Below are 27,387 nucleotides of genomic sequence, written 5' to 3' on the forward strand. Positions count from 1 at the left end.
ATTAACAGTCTCCATTATTGGCTGGTAATCAGATGATTTCGTGCATGTTCGATGTCAACTCATATTATCACATGTACCGATCTATGTTGTTTGGTGAAACGGGAATCAAGACCTTGGGTAGAGGATTGCATCATTTAGCCTTGTTTCCTTTCCCAAGCTATGATATTGTTCTTTGGAGACAACTATTTCAAGATGATCTATTATGACACTGGATCTGCCCTGTGCCATATTGGCAGCTAGCATTGTTATATCTCCAAGGAGAAAATTACTCTGACATAGCTACTGAGCATGGGAATGCCCAACTCAGGACATGATTTTAGTAGTTTATATATATGTATCTTTGTTGTATCAGGTTTTCCTTGCCACTCGAAACTTCTCTCTCTCTCTACAAAGATTTTGACAGAAAATTACAATGTTTTTTCATAAAGTATTTTGGCCATCATCTCTGCCTCTGATCTCATACTTTAGGGGGAATCTATTATAGGACAAATTGACCTCCTAATCAACTCAGAGGTGAAAGACAAGATGATTGAAGCAATGACCACAATTGCAGGCCCAAAATCCACACTAATGCTCTCTATACACTGACAACCTGCTTTATAAAGCTTGTTACCAAGCATAAAGGAGCATTAGTCACCCTGCTAACTCTTGTTGTTATACCAGGGGGAGCATTAGTGAACTTAAGTGATGCTCAAAAGGTTATGCCAACGAATCTGCTCATAAATATCTAGATATTAAATCCCTAAATTTGTGCAAGAAAAGCATGGAAACTCCAAAAATCAAGATATTTGGAGAAATTCTATTTTGAGAATGAAGGCAAATGGGAAAAAGCTTGTAAACAGGGAAGGTTCATGGTTTTTTCCCTAATGAACTCTAGATGGAGCTTGGTAGCCCTAATTTGATTGCTATATAAGCAACGAGAGGGCCATTGCAAAAAGGATCAGAGCATTTGGAAGGATAGCCCATAGAGCTGTTGTGAACTGTCATATTCTTGAAGGAGCTAGCTAAAAGAAGGAGAGAGAGAGAGGAAGAAGGGGTAAGGAAGGCTGATACAATGGATTGTTGTAATCACTCTTCCATTTTGAATATAGAACTGCAGTTGTGTTCCCTACTCCAAAGTGTCGGTGATATTGTGCATTTATTTTTTCATTCTGATGCTTGTTGAGTTGAGTAGTTAAGTTATACATTTATACATGTTTGTTACGGATTCCTACATTTGTTTTCAAAAGCATATATTGTGATTGGTTTGCCTTGTCCTTTGTGCAGGAATTATCTTAGAACCGACTTAGGAGTTCTTCTTGCCACACGGAGATCCCCAAGTGAATCTAGAAGGAACCAAAGGTGATCCTCTTTCCATATCTTGTCAGTTTATGTTTGATAGATGAACATGTGTGTAACTGGTAGCTTTTGCAAATAATCTTACAGTTTGTCGAAGGTCCCGGGAAGGCCTTTGAGGGTAGTATTCATCCCGTGCATTTACCCCATAGCAGTTTCTCTAGAATTGCTTCTATTTATTTTCTTCTGAATAACTGATGAGCTAATGTGGTCGAACGTCTCTCTCCAAAATGGTGAAAAAGCGAGACTTTTACATTGAAAAATATCCAATAGGTTTACATGACTTGCTCAAACATTTTGAAGATACAGTGTTTTTGCCACAACCGAGGCAGAGTAGGAAACCTCAGATCTTGGGAATTGTAGGGTTAGATGGCGCATGAAAAACAACATTGGAAAAATAATTCTTCAATAGCAAGAATTCAGATTATGAAGTATGCTACTCCTTATCTGATGTGAGAGATCATGTTGCGAAAGGTTCTTTAAATATGTTGCAGAGAAAGATTCTTAATAACCTGACTGGATTGGATCAACTAGTAGACAACGTTGATGAAGGTAAAGCGATGCTCATAGACCCTCTTAGATCTTCTAATGCCTTGGTAATATTGGATGACATAAACGATGTGAATCAGGTTGATGCACTTCTGCATGTTCAAGTTCATGATCTTTGCTCAAGTACCTTAATATTGATTACATCTAGAGATAGTCTTGTTCTCAGAAGCTCAACAGTTGAAAAATAATCAATTTATAGGCTAACTAGACTAAACGCACAAAACTCCTAGGAGCTTTTTTGCTCCCATGCCTTCATCCAACCCTATCCGCTCCCAAGATTTGAATCTCTGGTGGATAACTTCTTAGAAGCTGTGTGTAATTGATTTCCCTTATCTTTGAAAGTATATGGGGAACTTCTTTATGAAAGAGACTCGGAAGATGAATCAGGAGTCTTTAACATACACTTCCCAATGAGATAAAGAAAACATTTATGAGATGTTATAACTGAGGAAAAACAAATATTCTTAGACATTGCATGTTTTTTCATTGGACAAAACAGAGATACGACCATTAGAATATGGGAAGGATCAGGTTGGAAAGGAAAGTGGGGGTTTCAAAATCTGGAGGATAAGATTCTTGTAGAAGTGGAAAGTCTAAACAACAGACATATTAATAACTAGCTTAGGGTATGGGAAGAGATCTTGTTGAGGATTCAAGGTTGTCGTGTTGTCTTTGGTGTTGGATAGAGAAAGTAATCGATGATTCTTCGCTGTTATCATCCGTAAGTGCTCAATCATCCATTCGTATCCATTACTTTTGTAGATTATTCAATACAAATTTGGGTTCAATTTTTTATTTCTTTTTCCTTTTTTGCAAGCCTCAATTGTTAATAGTTATTACATATCGTTTTTCAGAATGGACAGATAAGAATCGTGCGAGGAGTTAGGATGGTTCTTGATGAATATTATGACGATGAATTATATGGTGCTATTGTTACGAGGAGGTTGAAACTTCTTGATACCGAAGGTGTTGTTACGGGGAGGTTGTGACTTATTGATACTGAAGGTGTTCTCTTGGATAGCGTTTTGAAGAGGGTGGAATTCCCAGATCTTTATGGCTCTGCCAAAATGAGTGTCCCAACTCTTCCTTTCCTTCTTTGATTCCAATGAAAAATATAAGGGTTCTTCAAGTGTCGGTGAGCTATTTAAAAATGCAGTGACGAGATGAATCATAGGTAAATAGGAATTTGCTAGTAAATAGGAATTTGCTGCTGAGTGATTACTTGTTATTAATGTTCATAGTACACCACTGGGTATTGAATGAATCTAACAGTTTTCACATATACATATGGATTTCTTTGTTTATGATTACGAACATTGGCAAAAAAAGAAAGGTAGGACAAGAATTTAAAAAAGAACCATCATTTACATTTATAATAAATTCTCATATCATTTTCATGGTATTATAAAACATCTTTATATATAAAAAAATTTTCTTGAAGTAAGCATTTTGCAAGCAGGGGCCTTCATAATATATATAATATCTTCTAAAGTAAGCATTTTGCAAGAACCTTTGCAGCTGTGGGAGTTAGATATTTCTACACCCCTATTGACTATTTCGAATTCCATTGAGCAGCTGAAGGATCTTGAACGGATTGTGGTGGATGGCCTTGCAGTGCGTGGCGGAGTGTAGATGACAAAATTGCTAGAAGAAATTTGCAATCATTGGTTGGAATGGTTCTGTTCACTTTGGGTGGAACTAAGCGGTCTCTAGTCAATGAAGGCCTTGGTGTTAAGAAACTGCTCAGAAATCATTTCAATACCAAACTGCTTTGGTCATTTACCAAACCTCCAATATATGGAGTGACGTCACTGCACAAAATTGAAGTGGATTCCAAATTCATTTGGATATTTAACTAATCTTACATATCTTGCTTTGAGTGGTTGTAACAGATTAAATATTTAGAGGGAAACATGGGAAAATAAACACGCTTGAGTACATAGATTGTTACTATTGTGAAAAGGTTAAGATACTGCCTCAACAAATCATATGTAAAACTCGATTGTAGTTCAATAAAGAATATTCATGATGACAAGTGAAACTTCCAAGATTATCACGATCATTTGAGACGACATGGACACAAGACAGAGTCAGACTGGGGTTCGATAAAGAGTATTCACACGTAGTTGAGATCCTGACATGGACACAAGCTAGAGTCATTTGTGCGGTTAGGAAAGTGGTTGCGAAACAGATAGACTTGGGAGCGAGTAGCAACCGTCATCCAATTCAAATCAACGGATAATCATAATCCAATCATCTAACAAAATATCAAATGGCATAGATTATGACACGAAGGCACCTAGCAGAGTCGTTGTTTTCAGAGGGGAACACTTATGGTGTAATAATAATAATAATAATAATAATAATAATAATAATAATATATTAATAGCTATGTGGATGATTTATTTATTTTTGACTGGTTATGATATAGGTTAACGCATATTTTTGTCACCATTCAAGTTTATGAAGAGACTGCAAGATTAATGTGAATGATCATGGCTTGTGGACACATAAGCCTTTGTATGTAGAGTTGGGATTTGGAATACTTGGTAATATTTTTTTATGGGATTTAGAGGCCTTTAAAAGCGATTTCCATAAAGTATGGTGATGTCTATATTTCTCAAGGAGAGTTTGTGCCTATCTTGGACAAGTACACAACCTGGGATTTTTAGCCTAAGAAGATATCTATTGGAGACGTGTTAACTTGTGGTGATTCATATGTGATGGTCTTTGAGAATAGTTTGATGGAGCATGGGTGTTACTATGTGTGTCGGGGAACCATAATTTGAACTTGAAACCTTTTACCATGGACATGGGACAGGGATGGGACATATACGAAGGAATTGTAGTGTTGGGATCGCTGGAAACTCTGGGATGGAAGAGCCTTTAGTTCTTTAACTGTAATTGTACAAAGAATACGAAGAGAAACGAGCTCTCATCAAAATCATCTTCAGCATTGTAGTCACCTTCTCCTACAATCTTCTCTAGCTTGTTTTGTTTTAATCCTTTCCCTTATGTTTTTAGCTTTGGGGAGAGTGGTATGGTTAGTCTTCAATGCATTTATTTGTGATTTTTCATTTCTTAAATTGGCTCCAATGGATTTTGAAAATATTTTGGAATTTGAGAGATAGAAAGTTAATTATTGTTCAAATTTGATTGAAAAAAACAAGGTTAATAAACATTAAATCTTGTTTATTAAATTTTGAAATATTTTTAAAATTGATCTACATAAAATACCTCAATAATATTTTCTTTAGATTTTATTTTGTGAGAGCAATAAGATGAAATTTATATTCTTAATAGAAAAAAAGTCTACATATTAAAATTAATACGAGGCCACAAATCACATAAGCTATTTAAAATCAAATAAAAAAGTTTAAAAATATTATTTTTTTTTTTCAAAGGTGGAAAAACCTATCAAACTCAGTTGTCAAACAAACAGTGAGGACAACCATCTCTGCCTGCTATCCGCGAATGTCGATTGACGCATCATTGTTATCAAGGAAAACCACGCCACCTAGAATAACTTGCTGGTGGTTCGTAAGGGAGCAGGCTTTCACTCTTGCCAGATGCCTCTGGGTCTTGGGTCATTAACATGTTTCCTTACATTCGAGGAAGATGAGCTCTTAGCCAAATGCCTCTTGTATGTAATTATAAAATTATATATATATATATTTTTATAAAACCTTCTATCCCTTTGACATGCAACTCTCGATGCCATGGTTAGTATGTTCTCTTTTCTTTTGTCTTGGGCTCACGATCATTGTGGGGTCTTCTTTACTGCAAGTTTGTGATTAAGCTGGGCCACGTTTGAAAAGTGTGGCACATCCACAAAATTTTAGTTGTTTTTACCGTAAGTAATTAATTATATATACATATATATTATTTTTATTTATAATTGTAGATTTTAATTTTCTTACTATAAATAAATTTAAATATATAATACTTACTTGAGATGATCTCAAATTTCTAAAAACTTAAAATTTATGAAATAAAAATTATAATTATAATTATAATTATAATTATAATTATATATATATATATATATATATATATATATATATATATATATATATATAGTTTTTATATATATAATTATAGTTTTCATTAAAATTTTGTAAATTTCAATATATACATTTTGATCAAATAAATTTGAAGATAATTTTAATTTAAATAATTAATAAAAATAATAAATAATAAATAATAAATAATATAAAAATAATAAATAATAAATTTTAAAATGTATATTTTTGATAAATAGCATGATGTATGTAATTATTAGTATGAAATCACATCCAAGCTTTTTATGTTTATGTAAATGTGAAATCACTTTAAACAAAAGTAATTTTTTTCTCAATTAAAAATAATAAAAATAACTTGTGTTATAGAGTTTTAAAGATATTTGAGAAATAATATAGAAGTATACGGTATTATTTTTTTTGTGTTTATAATTAAAAAACATGTTTTTTTGGTAAGTTGGGTAGTGTTTATAGTGTACATTTTAAGTAGAAATTTATATATAATACTTGGGGTGCAGTAGGAAAACCAAACTAGTAGCATAACACAATTTTTTGAGACCATGTAAAGAATTTGAATAAAATTACAAAACTTAATAGATATTTGATACTATGACAACCACAGACTCCCATCATGCCCCAATGCGAGGAGTTGTCACACAGAGGCTGTGCTGGATATCATGCCCCAATGCGAGGAGTTGTCACAAAGAGGCTGTGCTGGATGAAATTCGACCAAAATGTGGAGCATTCAGCATGTTTAGAATCCCTTCTCCATGCAATCCCACATCCCATGTGTGCAGCTCCAACCTTGTAACTCCTCTTTCTGGGTAATGAACCTACTTTAGATAGCAACTGGGCTCGAACTGAGGATACTTGCTCCTTTCATTGAAGTCCCAATCCTCCATCTTTAGTTGGGAAAGTTTACCCAATTCTTTACCTTCAAAAGGCACCTACTCTGGCAACAACAGAGTGTATGTAGCAAACTTTCCTTCCTTCAGCTCCTTAACCGGTTTTGCGCCTAGTTTTCTAGGTGGCATGTAGGGTGGGAGCACATAGGGGATCTCTTCGGCCTCTGCCTCCTTGCACTTGAACTCGGCCTCCTCCTCACTACCATTGAACTATTGCACCATCTTCTTGCCCTTTTTCATTGGCTTCTTACCCTTATCCTCCTTATTATTTATGTACACTTCTTTCTATGTTTTCTTTCTAGGTGATTTTCTTAATTATGATGCAGAGACCTCAGCTGGTCTTTTCTCCTTTGCCTTCTACAGCTATGGTTGCACTTGTGACCGTGGCTATTTTCTTGGTGACCTCAAGTGCATCGAGAACATAGGCACACTGACTGGCATTGTTTTTCTTGCTTGTGACTCCATAATACCATCTAGCCTCTTCTTTGAAAATATCCTAACCATCTCTTCAAAACTCCTCTCATACATGCAATAGATCCTTCACACTTAGACATAATTTCTGAATCTGGGAAGCAAAGTGTAAAATGTGGCGTGGGATGCAGTTTTTATAACAATTTTGAATTCCCAACCTCATGATTGGTTTAGATTTGGCTTATTTAATGCTCGTATGGGTTAGATACATCTAGCTATGCTTCATAAATTCTTTTCTCCCGTGCCTCTTAGTGGTAATTTCCTTTTAATGGTGCCCTTTTTCCTTCCAACGGTCATATTTCCAGCTAACTTCGCCAGACCTCTCCTTTTGGCGCAAACACTTCTTCTTTGTCGCAACTCCTTTGGACTTTGTTATACTCCTCAATATCACGTAACAATTTCCCTTTGGTGAAGTCCCTTCCTGTAGAGTAGTTTATATTCCAGTTCCCACTTTCAACTGTTGGTGGCTCTAAGACTGTCTTCGCTTCGTTGTTTTATCGCAAGGTTCCAGGTACAATATCATCCCTATATGTCTTCAATTTGTTGTTGTTCACCCGTCCTAGAATCATCTGTCCATTCAACTTCGTGAGTTGTACTGCATCACCATCTGAGATATGCTTAATAATATAAGGTCCTAACCAGTGTGTTTTGAACTTCCCGGGGAACTTTGCAAACTTGCTATTGTACAATAACACAAAATATCCTTTGTGGAATGTCTTCTACTTAATATGCCTGTTACGTCAGGATTTCTCCTTTGCTTTCTAGACTTATTGATGAAAGCTTGCGATAAACTTGTCTTCTTCTAAAGTGAGCAATTGTGCCATCCTCTCTTCCATTATCTCAGAATCCACCATATTTATGAAAGTTGCAATTCACAAACTAGGCATAATATACTCCATGGCCATGACCACTTCTTGCTTATATACTAGTCGAAATGGTGTCTGGCCTGTCAATTTCTTGCATGTAGTTATGTAAGCCCACAACACCACTTGAATCCTTAAATCCTAGTCATTCCTATTCACATTGCATCTTTGGTAAGTGCGTTCTCCAGAATTTTGTTGAATGCTTTAGTGGTCCCATTTTCTTGAGGGTGATACGGGGTACTCTTCTGATGGTATACCTAGAATTATTTGGTCAGCATTTCTATAGTTTCATTCAATAAGTGCGAACTTTGATCACTCATTAGTATCTTTAGGCACCCAAATTTAGAACAAATAGATTCAAAAATAAACTTCGCAGCAGTTTCTGTGTTACAATCCTTCACGGTTGTTCTTCAACCCACCTCGTCAGATAATCCGTCGCAGTGATGATGTACCTCTCTATGGTCTTTTTCCTAGGTGGATTAATATGACCAATAAAGTCCAGTGCCCATTTATCAAATGCTTTTAATGTCACCTATGGATTTAATGGCATTTCATCTCTTTGTGATGGTCTTCCTATTCTCTAAAATCTATCACACGCTCTGCAAAACTCCTTTGTGTCCTTATTCATTGGGGGACAACATAACCCAGCTCTCAAGATCTTTTGCGCAGTAGCCCTCCCTGCATATTGTCCACCTACAATACCTTCATGAGCTTCTATCAGGATGTTTTGTTTTTCATCCTTAGGGACATGTCTTCACAATATCTCATATGGTCCCATCTTGTATAGATGTCATGCAATCAATGTGAAATTAGCTGCTTTTACTACCAATTCATTTCTTTTGTTGTGTCAAGTATTCCTAAAGTACCCTTCCTGTGGCCAAAAATTGAATAATGTTTGTGAAATGTTCATCTGCAACCTTGATTGTGAGCAACTATGCATCAGGTAAGTTATCTTTGAGACTGTTGGATTCTTCACCTAACTCCAATCTTGACAAGTGATCCAGTCTAGCATTTAATCTTCCTAGCTTGACTATAACTTCAAAATCATACTCTTGAAATAGTAAGAGCCATCGACAGATCTTCCTCCTAGGATAGGCTTATTCACCAAGTACTTCAGCACAGAGTGATTAGTGAACATCTTAAAATGCTCTCCCAATAAATAGTTCCTCAAGTTTTGCATCGCATAAACCATAGCTAGGCCTTCCCTCTCTAGTGTAATTATTTTCTATCTTACACAACTTCCTGCTTGCAAATGCTATAGGATGATCAAATTCATCTGCTCTTGGTTGTTCCAACACTACGCCTAATGCTATGCATGATGCATCGACATGCACATGGAATTCCTTAATCCAGTCTAGAAAAACTAAGATCGACACAGTTACCATCATTTCCTTTAGGATATCCAAATTCATTTGACATTCTTCATCCCATTTAAACGTGACATCTTTCTTCAGTAACTTCTCCATCGGTTTGTTTTTCTACGCATATCCCCTTATATTTTTTCTATTATAACTAGTGTGTCCTAGCGTAGTGTGCAATTGTCTGACAATTTTCAGAGGTGGCAAGGTCACAATTATTGCTATCTTCACGGGGTCCACCAAAAATCCATGTTTACACACAATATGTCCTTGCAAGATGCCACAAGGCACACAAAATATACAATTTTTCAAGTTTAATGACATTTGATGATGTCTGCACGTATCCAACATAAGCCTGAAGCTTGCAAGATGCTTGTTTAATAACCCAAAAATTGTCCAATCATCAAAATAAACTTCCAAAAACTTATGTATATAATCCTTGAATGTTGCAACTACGACTCTTGATAATATGGTAGGCATGTTCTTCAATCCAAATGACATCAAAGTGTACTAAAATGAAACCCATTATGTTGCAAAATTTGTCTTATGTCGATCCTCCTGCACAATTTGAATTTGATGATAGCCTAAAAACCCACCTTTAAAAGAGTAGGCTTTGTGACCTCCTACATTTTCCAGTACTTCATTGATAAATGGTGTAAGAAAGGGGTCATCACACATGCATCATTTAATTTCCTCAAGTCAACACAAATCCTTATTTCTCCCTTAGTCTTCTTTTTGTGAACTATCATGGGGCTTATCCATTCAGACTCCTCTATAGGCTCAATAATCCCTGCTATGAGAATCTAATCTAACTCTTCCTTCAGCTTTTCCTTTTATTTTGGATTGAGCCTATATGGTCTTTGCTTTATAGGCTTCGCATCAGGTTTCAGAGGGATTCTCATAACTCCTAAGTACCCTAATATGCCCTTCATCTCTAAAATCATTGAAACAACTCCTCGTATTCATGTAATAGTTATGTGATTTTACTAACTGTATCTTTGTCCTAATAATCTCCAGTAGTCGCGAACTTCAGTTCTTCTTCTATCCCAATGTTTACTTTCTTTGTTTTTACCATCTGCATTATATCTAGAATTTCTGGTTCCGATCCAATGAATTTGCGATGTCCCTTGGACTCTAGTATATCAATGTTGTGCAAATCTTCATCTTCTTCAGTAGTGATTGTAGGTTTTAACCCTGTACATAAATTACCTGCATAGGAATTCTTAAACAAAGAAAATAAACAATGCGAGAGCATAACCCATAAAACACATATGCACAGAGATTTTTCCCTGGATCCCAAAACCGGGACTACCAGCTTGATTTTTCATTATTTTCCTTTCAATGTTACAATACATATTTATACGTGCCGAAGCATCCAATATCATGGACCGAAAACCATCGCGTCCAATACCATGGACCGAAAACCATCGCGTCCAAAAAACATGTGCGAAAATCATGCACAAAACCATAGGTGGGTCCGCCCAACCTAACATATGGTCCAAAACCAAAATTTTCCAGGGCGCTGCCCCAAACCCCATAAAGTGGGGTTATGGGTGCCCTTCAAACCCCCTATTAACTACGTGGAAAGAATATAACACAACCCAACAATCTCCCACTTGTTGTTTTCTTTCCACAGGGGGCCACAGGAGATCTTAGTCATTTTTTCAGCCCTGAGATGCCCATTTCTTCTCTACGCCAAGAGAACTTCTCAGAGCTCACAGATTTTGTCAATGCATCTGCAGTATTCTTCAAAGTGTCCACCTTTACCAGCAACACCTTTCTGTCTTCTATCATATCCCTCACAAAGTGATACTGAACATCAATGTGCTTTGTCTTTGAATGATAAGCAGGGTTCTTTGCCAAGAAAATTGCACTTTGGCTGTCACAGTCTATTCTTATAGCTCCCTGTACTAACCCCATACTTGAACACAATCTCTGCAACCAAACTGCTTCCTTGCTTGCATTAGTGGCTGCCATGTATTCTGCCTCTGTAGTTGATAGTGCCACTACAGATTGTTTCTTACTCATCCAACTGATTGCACCTCCAAATAGGTTAAACATATACCCACTTGTAGATCTTCTCTGATCTAGATCTCCAGCCTAGTCTGCATCAAAAAAGCCATGAATATCCAACGCTTTATCCAATCCTGGTCTTCCTTGGTAGCACAAACCATAATCACTAGTGCCACGCAAATACCTGAAAACCCGCTTCACTGCTGTCCAGTGCTCCTTCACAGGTTTTGACATAAACCTGCTCAATACTCCCACTGCATGTGCAATGTTTGGTCTAGTACAGACCATTGCATACATCAGGCTACCCACTACACTTGCATATGGAACATGGGACATGTCCTCTTCCTCTTCTTGTGTCTTGGGACATTGTTCAGTAGATAACCTCACACCTACAGGAATAGGAACCTTCACTGGTGTTATAGACATTTTTGTGCCTTACAACTCCAAGCATGAAATGTCCATAGACCAAGGGCTCCTAAGTCCCTAAAAGTGTTGTTCTAACCCCTAAAGGAACAAGGTCAACAAATTACAGCTTCTCCCAGAAGTTCTCCACCAGAAACGGTTCAGAATAAGTCAAAACAGGATCATTTCAGCTGCTCCACTGGCTAGGTGCATTGCATTGTACCTAAATACACTATGAGGGTGCGTTGCATTTCAAAAGTCCCTTCTGTGGGGTGCGATGGGCGAGAAATGACAAATGGCAGTGTCATTCTGCGAGGTGGAGAGACAATGGAAGCTTCCAGAATCTTCTCCTGTGACACTTGCCTCACTGAATTCGACCAAGGATGAGTAAGAGGCCTTCAGTCTCCAACTGGAAGCAAGAGATGACAGAGAGAAGACACTAATCAAATCACAAGCTGACTCATCCTCCTTACACATATCTATATATGGATCCCTCATCTCAGAGATCCAGAGGCTGGAATTTTGCATATTGTAAGGAATTGCTGTTGGTTTTTGAGACAAACATCAGAGTATTGGGTGATCTATGCTTTGTTTGAGGTGAAGAGGGGTTTCTTTGCTGGGAGGTTGATGCTGGGTCAGGAACCACCGGTTGTAACTCTTCCTGGATCTTTTCTTGTTTATCAATAAAAACTATTTGAGTTTTTCCTCCATGCTTTTGTATCATTGATGCTTGTTACACTTGTATGGTTAACTTAAATCTGATCCTAAGTTGTTTATGAATATAGATCCATGTCTTTGTATAATGTTATTCTTCTGTGATCTTACAGGTACTTTGTGAAGCCAGGCAAGTAAGGGAGCAGATAGCTGGAGACTATCAAAGAAGAGAGGGATTGGATCAAAGGATTAGCACAAGACACAGGTTGGTTCTTTCTATTCCTCTCTATCTATAGTTCATAAAAGAAATACAAAAGTAGTTTTTCTCTGTTTGCTTCTAAGGCAACTGTCACACCTTAGTGGGATAGAGCAGTTCTAAATAGACACTTTTCCCTGTAACAAAATGGCAACTCCACTGGGGAATGTCTAATTAGTTTGTTTGTGTCTCATTCTTTGTTGTTTGTTTCATAAACTTATAAGTAGCTTTCGAATTTCATTTGCCATAACAAATGCAAAGTAGATAACTGCTGATTCAATCCATTCACTAGATCTGTTTATGATTTAAACAGCTGATTCAAAAACTATCTGATTGCCCTTGTGATAGCTCTTAGATCCTCCTTAGATCTACCCCTGATTGTTGCATTACTGATTGCTTTTACTCGGCCAAAAACCAAAGACTGAATTGCAAACTGTGACCCGGAACCCGGACAGATTCTCGTTTCTAGCCCAGCGCAGGTATTGTTAAGAGATCCTGAATTTCAGCGCACTTCCCGAAAGGGAAACCTGCGCTGCATTTCAGATTCTCTGTGTTACAGGTGCGCTGATCAGACTAGCCCTGTGCAGTTGTGGTTCTTGTGCTTCATTCTTTCCAGTTCTATCTCTGAATTTTGCTACCTATGATCAGTATATGTCTGTTTGAAATCCTTTTCCTTGCTGTTATTCTGCCTCCTTTGTACAAAAGAACTGTATATTTTTTTGTGTGTTTGGTGAGTCGTTTACAGTTTTCCATTGCAAAAGTAGAATAGTCGTACTGTCGTCCTTTGATTTGGATCTGTCACAAGTGTCGATTTCGATCATAGGAGAAAGTTTGATTGCTGTTGATGGTCGATTATACTGTTACTATTGCCTTTGGTCTGAATTTGTGATTTTCTAGTGTCAAGAACAAGTGTTCATTTCAAAATCGCAAGGTGTCGTAATCATCTCTGTTTTTTATTTCGAAAAAGAGCTTGTTTTTATTTGTCGCTTGAAAAGAAATTCAGATTTGTACATCAACTTTCTTTTTAGCATCAATACTAAGAAAGTCGAAAACAAATACATGCAAGTGCATTTGCATATAGACAATCTGTTTGGCTTGATTTAGGAAAGTGCATTTACGGTGTGCTCTTTGCTCTTTGTGAAAATATTGTGTCTTTCTTTTCCTCTAGTAGCTAGGATTTTCATTGCACAAAAGAGATAAAAGTTTGTTTATCATCTTTAGATTGCATTTTAGGAATTACATCTACATCTCATGGTGAACCCAAAAGGCAAACTTCATAAGCAAGATCAACTTAAAATAAATTCAATGAATCTAACAACGCTTTGGAACTTAACGCACAACATTTAGAGGTCTAGGCTAGAGACGTATTCCGGCGTCGTAAAGCCTGGTAACTATTGTCCTCACTGATGGTTGGGTGATTCCTCCACTTTGAGACGATAAGTGCCAGTACGGACTTGTGCTCCCACGTACCATCGAGTATATTTTGGGAGACCCCTATAGGCTTAAATCCTTTATCCTTAGGAAGCCATGTCTGCTGCCTTATCGATCGCAATGCACTGAACACAACATTCAGGAAGATTGACTGCCGTACCGCAAAAAGTATTCTGCAGTTTTGCGATTGGTTTGGTACTCCCTCTACCTAGATCTCCAGAGTAGTCCCTTTCATTCCTTTTCAGACTCCTTAACGGAAAAGGTCCATCTGAGCACTTGTCACTTCAGGCTCATTAAAAATCGAAGGAGACTAGAGTCATCTTTTGTTTTTTCTCGACTCTTAAAAACTGAAAAAACAAGTTGTGTCAAAGTGTCTAAAATTTATTTTAAACGGAATATTCATTACCCTTTCCTACGTTGATCTTGGGTTGAGAAAATGGAGTCTACCAACCAAGGAATTCCCCTTGGAGGAAATCCTAGTCCCTTCTCCTCTTGGGGAGATGTTGGTGCACCCCATATGGCCACATTGTCGCTTCCAGGACTGACAATTGGTTTGCCTGTATGGCTCTTCTCAACCTCTTTCGTTCAGAACACCACTATTCCTGAACAATCGAATCAGCAATTAGACGAATCCAGAGTTACCCACCAACCTTCTACTTCCTCTAATTCTTCCTCTCCTCCTTCATCTACGCTTGTTGGGGCTGGTAAAGCTGAAAGTCAAGTTCCTAAGGAGAAGAAGGAAAAGAAGAAGAAAGAGAAGAAGAAGAAGGAGCCAAAAGCGAGTGGGGGCAAACGAGTGTCGTCTAACGAAAATCCACACACTGCACCGACCAGGCCTAAATCGCCATGTGTCATTTGCAAAGGAGACCACTTTCATAGAGATTGTCCTTGCATCCCTCGGATCTTAAGGGACTGGTCTCCTCGTTTGCACAACCCGGTGTCGTCAACCTCTGATGATCATGTTGAAAACACACCGTCGACTAGTGAAAGTGAAGCCCCAGGACAAAAAGGAAAATATAGATTTCCTTGTAAACTTTGTGAAGGCGATCATGCCGTTCATCGTTGTCCCTTCTTAGACGAAGCTAAAAGAGTTTTGGATGATCGTCCGATTTCACCGTTACGACTTCCTTCTGGATATGAAAAACTCTTGCCGAGTCCGTCACTAGTCGAAAATCCGGCTGACCCGCTCAGGAGGTCGACCGAAGCATCTGTCATTGAAGATGAATCATCTGAATCCATACCAGACGAAAGTCAAAAGGTCGAGGCGGTAGTTGACCCGGTCTTGCCTTCAGAAGTTCCATCTTCAGATGATACAATCACTGAAGAGAACAAGGATGACACCGTCCAAATTCTTTTCATAAGCACAGACTCCAACGAACATGGGGGAAATTTACCAGTTCCTTTATCGCAAGAAGGAAGTTCATCAGAGTCATACCCGGCCGTCTATTCGGTCCCACCTCCAAGCAACCTAGTTGTCTCCTTCGACTGGAATCAACTAGGTAGACCCTGTTTACCAGCTAGTGTACCATTCCGAATTATTGTTCAGATATATAGAATGCTTATGGCTGGTACCATCATAGATGAGGGGGCTTCTGTGAGTATCCTTTCCTCAACTGCTTGGAAAGCGCTTGGCTCGCCATCGCTTTTGCCTGAGATGAGAAATCTAACAAGCTTTGATAAAGGAACCAGTCGACAGTTAGGGATCCTTCCCGATGTGCCCATAACATTGAGAAGAAAAACTGTTCACATGAACGTTATGGTAGTTCAAGGACCCCTGGATTACAATCTACTCCTTGGATGAGATTATATTTATTGCATGAGAGCCATTGTCTCATCACTCTTTAGAGTGATGTGTTTTCCGCACGAAGGAAGAGTGGTCAAGCTCGTGGACCAGCTTTCATTTCCTGGATCACACATAGCAAATAGTCATATACCATCCTTGAATGGTCTTTTCACGCAAGAAATGTCTCAATCTCCAGTCTGTCCTCCTGATGAGCGCGAGTAATTTGGAGGGATATGACTGAAACCCAGGGGGCATGCACCCTAGTCTGCTTCGGCAGGAAAACTTCGGGTATAGGGTAGGTTTCCGTGGGAGAATATGACTAGTCTGTACCCCCGTCCGTGATTGGAAGAGGGGGTTATTCTAGAACAAGATTCTCTTGTCAAAGTTATGTGAGTTGGCGAGCACTGCCACTCACCTTTGTTTATCTCGGTAGACATCGCCGAAGAAGTGTTTTGTTTGTGCTGTGAATAGAACAATCTTTGGGTAACCTGTAAGAGGTAGGCCTCTCTCGGTAAAACAAATGTTTTAACGGACTAAAGAAGAGGTAACCTTGAAACTCTGTCTTATACCTGGGGGAATGCAAACCTTTTGGAATGCAAGTGAAGAGCGACTATTTATTTTTTAAATTTTTAGGACCTCTACCCCTTTAAACTCGTAGGATTGGTCGTTTCCTAACTTGCATAAAGAAAGGATGTGGGGCAAATCTCTAAAAGTTGCCATTTTACACGAGACATTCTTATCATACGACTGGATTAATCGAGCAGTGTTACCGCAAGGTTCAAGCTCGTTAAAAAATAAACCCGCATCGAGCAGTTTTAGCACATAGTTCAAGCTCGTTAAAAAATAAACATAAGACATGAGCAAATGTTTCCACCCGCGTTTAAGCTCGTTAAAAAATGAACTATTCGCCAGTAAATAACCACCGTGAATGAAGTACTTCAGCCATTAAAGCCTTGGTCATGTTTGCACCATTACCTCCACTTTTTCATTGGCCGATCATTCACCTCCATTTGATTGTTTACCCATTTTGAGGAACAGCTGCGAAGAGTGATTTCACTAGCCATCCTTGTGACACTACCATGATTGGAAAATTCCAAACCTTACCTGGAATCAACTGCTGCCCGTTTTATCACTCGTTCCTCAAAAGACGAGTCTTCTTTAAGCTCTTTTCAACTGACTCGTAAAATATGAAAATATTGCCGAGTCCTTGGCCTTCCAGCTCGTTAAAGGGAAAGGAAGTGCTATCCCTCCTCTAGATTTTAATCTTTTTGGACTTGAGGGATTATTACACAAAAAGATCGAGCGCTTGTTTTGTTCGGCTCGTTAAAACTATCGAAAATTCATCCCTTCTGTATTGTTTTATACTTTTTCGGACTTAAGGGATTAGATGATGAAAAAGGAATTTTGGAGTTACCTTTACGTGCCTTTTCAGACTCTCTAAAATTGAAAAGGACCGAGTTATCTTTGTCGTTAAAGTCGTTAAAAAGATTAATAGCAACAAACTTGTCTTTAGACGAGAACGAGTTTCACTATCACTAGGCTCGTTAAAACATAGCGATGGGTTTGCCCGAAGGACAAATTATAGAACAAGCATATGTTATCCTCCTCAAGCTTGACAAAAACAAAGAGGTATTGGTCAGCAATGACTGGGGAAAAAATTGGGAAGAAAACTCAAACAATCTTTATTGGTAGCAAGTCGCTCTTGAACATGACACTTCCACTCCATGTCCGAGTTGGGTTGGGTTGTTTCATTCACCGGTCACATCGCCATGGTCATGCAATACCATCCACATTTGGGGTTAATGCTACCAATCCATCACATCAGTGTCGCCGACATGTTCAAGAGAAGTCATCCAGAGAAGCCACCTGTGTCTCACCCACTACCATACATTATACTCCATTCTTTCATGACCGCCACCCTGAACCGTATATCATCAGATCGTTTTCACCTCCATCAAAATCATTTTCTCCGTTCCGTGTCATTGATGTGGGATTCGTTAAGGCCCTCTTGTGACAGATCACTTCTTGTCTACATCAGCTCATTATCCAAGAAGTTGATCTAGCAACACCCCATTCAGTACTTTGAAGCTTGCATGCCTTAATGGCAAGTTTCTCACTTCCGGCGACAAGTTTACATCAATGGCCTTCGACCGAAAGAATTTGCGTGGTGTTCGATACCAAGTCCTTTATTCAGAACACGTGGATTGTACTGCAGTACCTTGAGGATCATTATCATTATTAGTGATTCCTCTCGCGCTTGTTAACATTTGACATCATTGACTGGTAATCAAGCGATGTCTTTCCATGTTCGACTTCGAAACATTTCTCACATGGATCGACTTGTACTTTGAGTAAAGATCGGACGAGATTGAAGACCCCGGATCTAGTTTCATCCATCCAGGCTGTGATATATATTCAGGGAAATAAAAACATCAAATGTACAACATTGCAGCACAGATAATCATCCTACCAAAAGGATGATGGCTCTATCAGAATCATCAGTCTACACTCAGACGATTGTCTGTCCTATGTACATAAAAATGAATTTATAAAGTTGAGCATGGGAATTCCCGCCTCAGCTAGATCATGAAAATAGTATGAAGATAATGTATTGTATTGTATCTTAGTACAGGTCTCCTCCCAGCATTGAAAGAACTTCGGATCCTCATAATAAAGTATTTCACCCGACACCAAAAGGTTAACGGCCTCATACTTTAGGGGGCAACTGTTATAGACATTTTTGTGCCTTACAACTCCAAGCATGAAATGTCCATAAACCAAGGGCTCCTAAGTCCCTAAAAGTGTTGTTCTAACCCCTAAAGGAACAAGGTCAACAGATTACAGCTTCTCCCAGAAGTTCTCCACCAGAAACTGCTCAGAATAAGTCAAAACAGGATCATTTCAGCTGCTCCACTGGCTAGGTGCGTTGCATTGCACCTAAATACACTGTGAGGGTGTGTTGCATTTCAAAAATCCCTTCTGTGGGGTGCGATGGGCGAGAAATGACAAATGGCAGTGTCATTCTACGAGGTGGAGAGACAATGGAAGCTTCCAGAATCTTCTCCTGTGACACTTGCCTCACTGAATTCGACCAAGGATGAGTAAGAGGCCTTCAGTCTCCAAGTGGAAGAAAGAACTGACGGAGAGAAGACACTAATCAAATCACAAGCTGACTCATCCTCCTTACACATATCTATATATGGATCCCTCATCTCAGAGATCCAGAGGCTGGAATTTTGCATATTGTAAGGAATTGCTGTTGGTTTTTGAGACAAACATCAGAGTATTGGGTGATCTATGCTTTGTTTGAGGTGAAGAGGGGTTTCTTTGCTGGGAGGTTGATGCTGGGTCAGGAACCACCGGTTGTAACTCTTCTTGGATCTTTTCTTGTTTATCAATAAAAACTATTTGAGTTTTTCCTCCATGCTTTTGTATCATTGATGCTTGTTACACTTGTATGGTTAACTTAAATCTGATCCTAAGTTGTTTATGAATATAGATCCATGTCTTTGTATAGTGTTCTTCTTCTGTGATCTTACAGGTACTTTGTGTTGCCGGGCAAGTAAGGGAGCAGGTAGCTGGAGACTATCAAAGAAGAGAGGGATTGGATCAAAGGATTAGCGCAAGACATAGGTTGGTTCTTTCTATTCCTCTCTATCTATAGTTCATAAAGGAAATACAAAAGTAGTTTTTCTCTGTTTGTTTCTAAGGAAACTGTCACACCTTAGTGGGATAGAGCAGTTCTAAATAGACACTTTTCCCTGTAACAACCGGTTTACTATCCTGCATATTAAACCTCCGGAGTATTGTCTCGACATACTTCCTCTGGTTTAACCAGAGCTTCCCCTTTGATCGATCTCTTTTAATTTCCATGCCCAAAATATAGTTTGTAGCACCAAGATCTTTCATGTTGAATTTGGAGGACAATTGGGTCTTCAAATCCTGGATAATTTCTTTGTCATTTCCAACCAGCAACATATCATCCACATACAAGACCAGATAAATAATACGGTCACCAATTAATTTAAAATACACACAATGATCTGCTTTGCTTCTAGTGAAGCCAAGTCCCCGTATAAATGTATCAAATTTCTGATACCACATCCTTGGTGACTGTTTTAAACCATACAGACACTTCTTTAACTTGCATACCAGTTATTTCTTACCCTTCACCGCAAATCCTTCAGGTTGCTTCATGTAGATTTCCTCTTCCAAATCCCCGTGAAGAAATGATGTCTTCACATCCATCTGTTCTACCTCAAAATCAAAAGCAGCAGCAACAGATAAAAGTAATCTAATAGAAGTTACCTTGGCAACAGGAGAAAAAATATCACCAAAATCAATTCCCGGCACCTAGGAATAACCTTTTGCTACCAACCGAGCTTTGTATTTCTCCACCTTTCCTTCTGCATTTGTCTTCTTCTTGAACACCCATTTGCTGCCAATGGGTTTCCTTCCAGCCGGCAACTCCACCAGATCCCAAGCCTCATTTTTGTGCAAAGATGCCATTTCATCGACCATGGCCTCTTTCCAGAGTTTTCCATCCTCTGAATCCACTACTTCCTTCACAGTTCTGGGATCATTATCAGTAACAGACAAAGCAAAATTTGAACTGAAAGCAGATGGACTATACCTTTCTGGCTGCCTTCTTTCTCGAACTGATCTTCTCACAGCCGGAGTTTGTGGCTCTTCATCTTCTGATTCCTCCTCTGCTGCAGAGTCTGATTCTTCCTCCTTTGGCTCAAACTCTATCTTCTCAGGTTCCTTTGGTTGGACTTCATGTTGAATAACATCTTTTACCTCTTTGAACAACACATCTCGGCTATACACAACCTTCCGTGTGACTGGGTTCCAAAGCTTATAACCCTTTAAACCATCCTTATACCCAATAAAGATGCACTTTTCAGATTTACTATCCAACTTGGTTCGTTTCTCCTTTGGAACATGTACATATGCATCACATCCAAATACCCTTAGATGTGAAAGAGAGGGTTTCTTACCAGTCCATACTTCATGTGGAGTCTTATCCTCCAACGTTGATGAAGGTGATCTATTGATCAGGTAGCATGTAGTATCCACCGCCTCTACCCATAATTCCTATCCTAACCTGGCACCACTGAGCATGCTTCTTGCCCTTTCCATCAACGTCTTGTTCATTCATTCTGCGACTCCATTTTGCTGAGGTGTATATGGAGTAGTCTTCTGCCGTGCTATACCACACTTACAAAATTCTTCAAATTCCTTGCTGCAAAATTCTGCACCATTATCTATCCTCAGCACCTTTATCTTCTTCTCTGTCTGATTTTCCACCAGAGCCTTAAATTCTTTAAACCTGTCAAATACTTCAAATTTCTTCTTAAGAAAATATATCCATGTATTCCTTGAGAAGTCATCTATGAATGATACATAGTACACAGACTTACCCAGTGATGGAACCTTCATAGGTCCAAACACATCACTGTGCACAAGCTCTAATATATGTTTCGTCCTCTTACCACCAGAGGGGAAACTCACCTGATTCTGCTTCCCATATACACAATTTTCACAGAAATCAAAATCCAGAGAGCTATTATTCATACCTTCTACCATACCTTTACCATGAAGTATTCGAAGGCCCTTCTCTCCAATATGTCTAAGCCTTTTATGACACAACATGGTCTTCTCTCTAGAGACCACTAGATTCTCTACTCCATTTTCAGGAACCATAGAACTATTGCACCCATCAACAACAGTGCTACCTTGCAGCTTGTAAAGAGTTCCAATCCGAACTCCCCGCATTAATATCAATGCTTCTCGAACCATCTTGCAAGTATATTTCTCGAACACCGTCTTTACACCTGCATCATCCAACTTTCTTACAGAAATCAGATTTCTGGCCAATGCAGGAATATGTAGAACACCCAGAAGTGTTCTAACCCTTCCACCTTGCAACTTCAACTTTACTTTTCCCCGACCAATGATTCTAGCCTTCCTATCATCTCCTAAGAAGACATCACCACCATCGTATTTCTCATACTCGCAGAACCACTCTCTATGGGGAGTGAAGTGAAAGGATGCACCTGAGTCAATCAACCATGCCTCATGATCTACATGTGTACTTGAAGAAGCCAAGTACACATCCCCACCTTCATCTGAGGTGGTTTTCGCCTTTGCAGAAGGAGAATCATCAGATCCCTTTCCTTTATCAGGAGCTTTAGATTTACAATCCCTTCTGAAGTGCCCTTCCTTTCCGCATTTCCAGCACACCATCTTTGTAGGTTTTCCTGGAGATTTAGATCTCCCTCTAGATTTAGATCTCCCACTCGATGACTTATTTTTGTTTCTGTTCTGGGACCGTCCTCGTACAGACAAGGCATCACCATTCTGGTTGTCCATATTTTTCCATCTCATCTCCTCTGTCAGCAAGGCTGAGACTATTTCATCAAATTGCAAAGCAGTTGCATTGCTACCTATTGCAATAACCAGACTATCCCACGAATCTGGTAGAGAACACAATAGACTGATGCACTTATCTTCATCTAAAATTTTAATATCAACAGATAATAACTAACTTACCACAGTATTAAATGCATTCAGATGCTCTGTCACCGAGTCTCCATCTTTCATCCTCAGGTTATACAGCTTTTTCCGTAGGAACAGTTTATTCACCAGAGACTTAGATTGGTACAAAGTCCCTAACTTGACCCACAAAGCCTTTGCCGTAGCTTCCCCTGATACATTCAGCAATACTGAATCCGAGACACACAATCGTATTGTGCTCTTTGCCTTCCGATCCAACTTCTTCCATTCTTCATCGGTCACTCCTAATGGTTTAGTACCCGGATCTACCGCGATCCACTGATCTTTATCCCCCAACAGATCCTCCATCTTGAGTTTCCACAACTCAAAATTCTGACCATTGAACTTCTCAATCTCTATCTTTCCACTTCTCGCCATCTTCTTTCACCACCAGAATCGATCTCGCAGATCTCCCACTGAACAGGGTCTACCACAGGCCTGAGCAAAACCCCTCAGCAACAAAACCATCCCCTTGAAGCCAAAACAACTCTGATACCAAATGTAGGTTTTAACCCTGTATAGAAATTACCTGCATACGAATTCTTAAACAAAGAAAATAAACAATGCGAGAGCATAACCCATAAAACACATATGCACAGAGATTTTTCCCTGGATCCCAAAACCGAGACTACCAGCTTGATTTTTCACTATTTTCCTTTCAATGTTACAATACATATTTATACATGCCGAAGCATCCAATATCATGGACCAAAAACCATCGCGTCCAATACCATGGACCGAAAACCATCGCGTCCAAAAAACATGTGTGAAAATCATGCACAAAACCATAGGTGGGTCCGCCCAACCTAACATATGGTCCAAAACCAAAATTTTCCAGGGCGCTGCCCCGGACCCCATAAAGTGGGGTTACGGGTGCCCTTCAAACCCCCTATTAACTACGTGGAAAGAATATAACACAACCCAACAATGATATTGTAACATTCTATAGTATTTTTCAACTGCATGGCCCAATCATGCTGCCAAATCATTGGGGTTTGATTTGTGGATATTTCCTCTTTAATTACCTGAAGGGTTGAACTAATGCCTGGCCAATCATCCTCAAAATTGAACACTAGTATGAATCCTTCTACTAGGACTTTCCAGCTCGTAGTGCCATGTCGCAGTTCAGTCTCTAGATACCAGTTCGTCGGAATCGTCTCAAGCATGTGGATGAACCCATGCACCCATTCTTATTCTGGAATTTCCTTCCATGCTGAAGTATAGCGATTAATATGCTCGTGAGGATCATGCAGACCATCATACTTTACTTTCGTCTTCATATCAATCACGCCAAATGCAATCCATATTAATCTCTAACACTGCTGCCATTCTGCTATATTCTTCTTATGAGTACCCCACCATCTAGTAGGTGTTGCTCTCAGCGCGACATCCAGATCTTACAATCTTTGTTCCTCTGGTATCCTTCTTTCATATTCATCAAGGAACAAACTTACATCTCCAAGTCCATCATAATAAGGCAATTCACATACCTCTAAAGTTACGCAATGCAATGATTTTGTAGTAGAGACTTCGTATAACATGTTCTACCAATTCCCCAATTCTTCTTCAGAATATGAAGTGCACGAACTGTCATGCTCCTAGCCCAATATTCCATTTGCAGTAGGGTTGATCCAATATTATTCCTTTGTGGTGATTTGATAAATATTATATACAACTGTAGCATAGTCCTCATCTCGAGCAGGCTCAGTGTACCACATTTCTTCTGAAGGGTCTAGAGGGACAATGACCCTCATATCATCCTTTTCAAATACCACCTGTCTTTTCTTCAGATTGAGTATTACTAGATTTTCAAAGGCCCAATACAGTCCAAGCAATGTTGGATAGGGATTGCTGTCATCTACAATATCAATTACTTCAAAATCTATAATAGTTATGACTCCTTCAATATCTAAAATGATGCCAGGCAATATTCCCATAGGGACGATTTTCTGCTGATTAGCCATCCTCAACTGAATTAGTGACCATTGCAGCTTTAGTCTCCCCATTGATTCCCATGTCTGTCATATTGTCCAATCTGCATAGTTAAGCTCATTTCTTTCCCTGTTCTCTTCTTTTGCCGATGTAAGTTGTTTATTGCGCACAAATCACTTCACGGTACCTCCTTATTAGCACACGATTCTATCAACTCCTTTGATTTCTTAACAACTTCAAGTAGGTTTGAAAAAATGAGTTCAAAATACCTAGGTCTACATCTTGTGTCGGAGTAGTCACCTGAGCGCAGTCCTTTTGTGGTATCAATTTTGATTGCGTAAAAGAAGTAGAGGCCCCAACGTCCATGAAACTCCACTTCGCTCCCATGAATTTTTATTTCTCCGCCTGGATATTAAACCCAGGGGCCTTTTCATTGGTATTCCTTCTACAGGTCTCTTCTACTTTATATTTACCTTCATCATCTCCTATCACAACTCCACTTCTCGTCACAATGTTAACACATGGTTCTTCTTCTCTAGGTTCAGCGGTCATCATTTGGGTATTCTTTGTAGGCTGGTGGTTCCTCTCTCCTTACATCTTCGCAAGGAGAATAGAGAATTATTCTATTACATTATCAAAAGAACTACAATAGCTACATGTTGTTGTAGGGTTCTGACAATCCCTTGCAAAGTGTCCTTCCTAGCCACAATTGTAACATATAATTTGACTGTGCCCTCAGCCAACTCCTCCTCCTTGTCATCTCCCTCGTCCAGGGAAACCTCCACGACCAGGGTGTTGGCCTGACCCATCATGGGTATGTACTTCAGCTTGTAATGTATAGGCATTAGAAGTGTATTCCATCATTAAATCATAACTCTAACAATTTTTCTTGTCATGGCCCACCAATATATAGAAAGAACAAAATAGCTGCTCTGGAGTCTACACATATTTATGCAATAAGTAGCAGTCCTCTGAGAGATGTTGACCTCTATTTCTACAGATTTCACACTATAAAATTGACCCTATATTTACCGGATTAGGTGCTCCACTTGCCAAATAATCTTTGAACACAGGGCATTGATCCTTATAATGACCTTCTACTTTACATTTCGTACACCAGGCTTCCGATATAGTTTCTTTACCCTTATTGAGGTCTCACAGTTCCAAGGTCAAGTTCACTAATTGACTCTGAATTTGTTGCACTCCTATATGAGTGTCTCTTATTGGCGAAGATTCTAGTTTCATCCTAATCTCCAATGCTTTAGCTTGAGTCTTAATCTTCTGCTGCATGAAGGGAAACTTGATATGTGGCAATAGCGTGGCTATAAACCATTCCTTGTTCTTATTTGGACATATTTCGAAGCTCACATGTCCCATTAATACTTTGAATTGCTGATCTAGCTCCCATACAAATTCACTAATTGCTTGTTTGATCCCCTTCAACTCTGTTATACATTTTGATTCTGACTTCGGCTTCTTGAATTCTAGCACCAGTGCTTTCCTAATCTCATCCAACATAGTAGTTTGATTAGTCACAAAATACTTCATATACTAGGTTAGCACTCTTTCCCGCAACGTTGTAATGAGCTACGCTTTCTTAACATATTCATCACTGACCTTTCTTGCCTTCCATACTACATCAGCGACGAACCAAAATTGCTTCAGATCCTCCAATACAAGGCCTTTAAAGGTAGGCATCCTAATATCATAAACCATTCTTCTTCTCAGGGGGTTAGGTGGAAGGGGTGGTGGTGTAGGTGAATTATGTCGAGGTGAATGGGGTGTGAGTGGGGTAGATGGATGTGGAATCCCAAAGGCAACTTGATTCCTTCAGACTGGGGAGGGGAATATGGTAGGGTGGTGGGGTTACTTCTTTCTTCTTCACTTTTAGATCTTCCTAGTAATGGATTATAGTTAGTCTTAATAAAAAAAATTGGTTCATGATCTACTTTGTAACACTTCCCTCTTCACGTAGATCCTCATTCAGACTGGTTTTGTCTTCACCCAAACATCAATCTGACTGCATGCATAGTATACCCTTTTCACACAAAAGCATCTTAATCTAGAGACTGAGAGAATATGAAAACTTACCTTGCGAACCTTTGAAAAATATTCTTTCAACTTCAGTATATGATCCGACTATGTCTATCATAAATTTAGTGATAAATCCTCACAAACTACTATCGATCCAGAAGCTAAAAACTCTAGAAATTTTGTTGTTGGTATTCTTCAGTATTTGTATCAAATCAGTATTTTTATCAACCCACTTCTCGATCTCTTTCTGTGACGGATGCCAAAACATATCCCTCACACAGATCCTGAGCCCGATAATAGAACCATTTGTTGGCTTAAGGGGTTTGACCTAGGTTCAGAATGCAATTCACAACCATCAAAATCCTCAACCACTATCCCTTTCGGCAACAACCTGCAAGCAAGTCACAGTCTCACCCGAAGTAGTTATGGGAGATTGCATAACCAGGTTTCTACATTCCAAGGGATACTAAGCTAAGGTTCCCATGTATTTTCTTCTATGTTAACCTTATATACAACTTCACAATTATAAAAGACTTCAAGCAAATACTGTGCTTAATAAATTTTACTTAGTGTAGAAATATAACCGAAAAGTAGCATAATACAGATTAATTCACACAAATGGAGTACATAACATGCATAACAATAACTATAAGCACAAATATAACTCAAAATACAAAGTGTTTCTTCAAACATATTCTTCTTTATTGATACAGATTTTCAATGATTACAGTATTTGTCGACCTGCGCACCCAGCTGCAAGTGTTTTGCACACTTAGTTGCGGAGCCTTTCCTCAAAATACAGACTGAAACTTACATATTACAGA

The sequence above is a fragment of the Pinus tabuliformis genome, chromosome 8 (assembly GCF_031772625.1).
Source record: "Pinus tabuliformis cultivar Carrire ecotype Pingquan chromosome 8, CPIR1, whole genome shotgun sequence".
NCBI lineage: Eukaryota > Viridiplantae > Streptophyta > Pinopsida > Pinales > Pinaceae > Pinus > Pinus tabuliformis.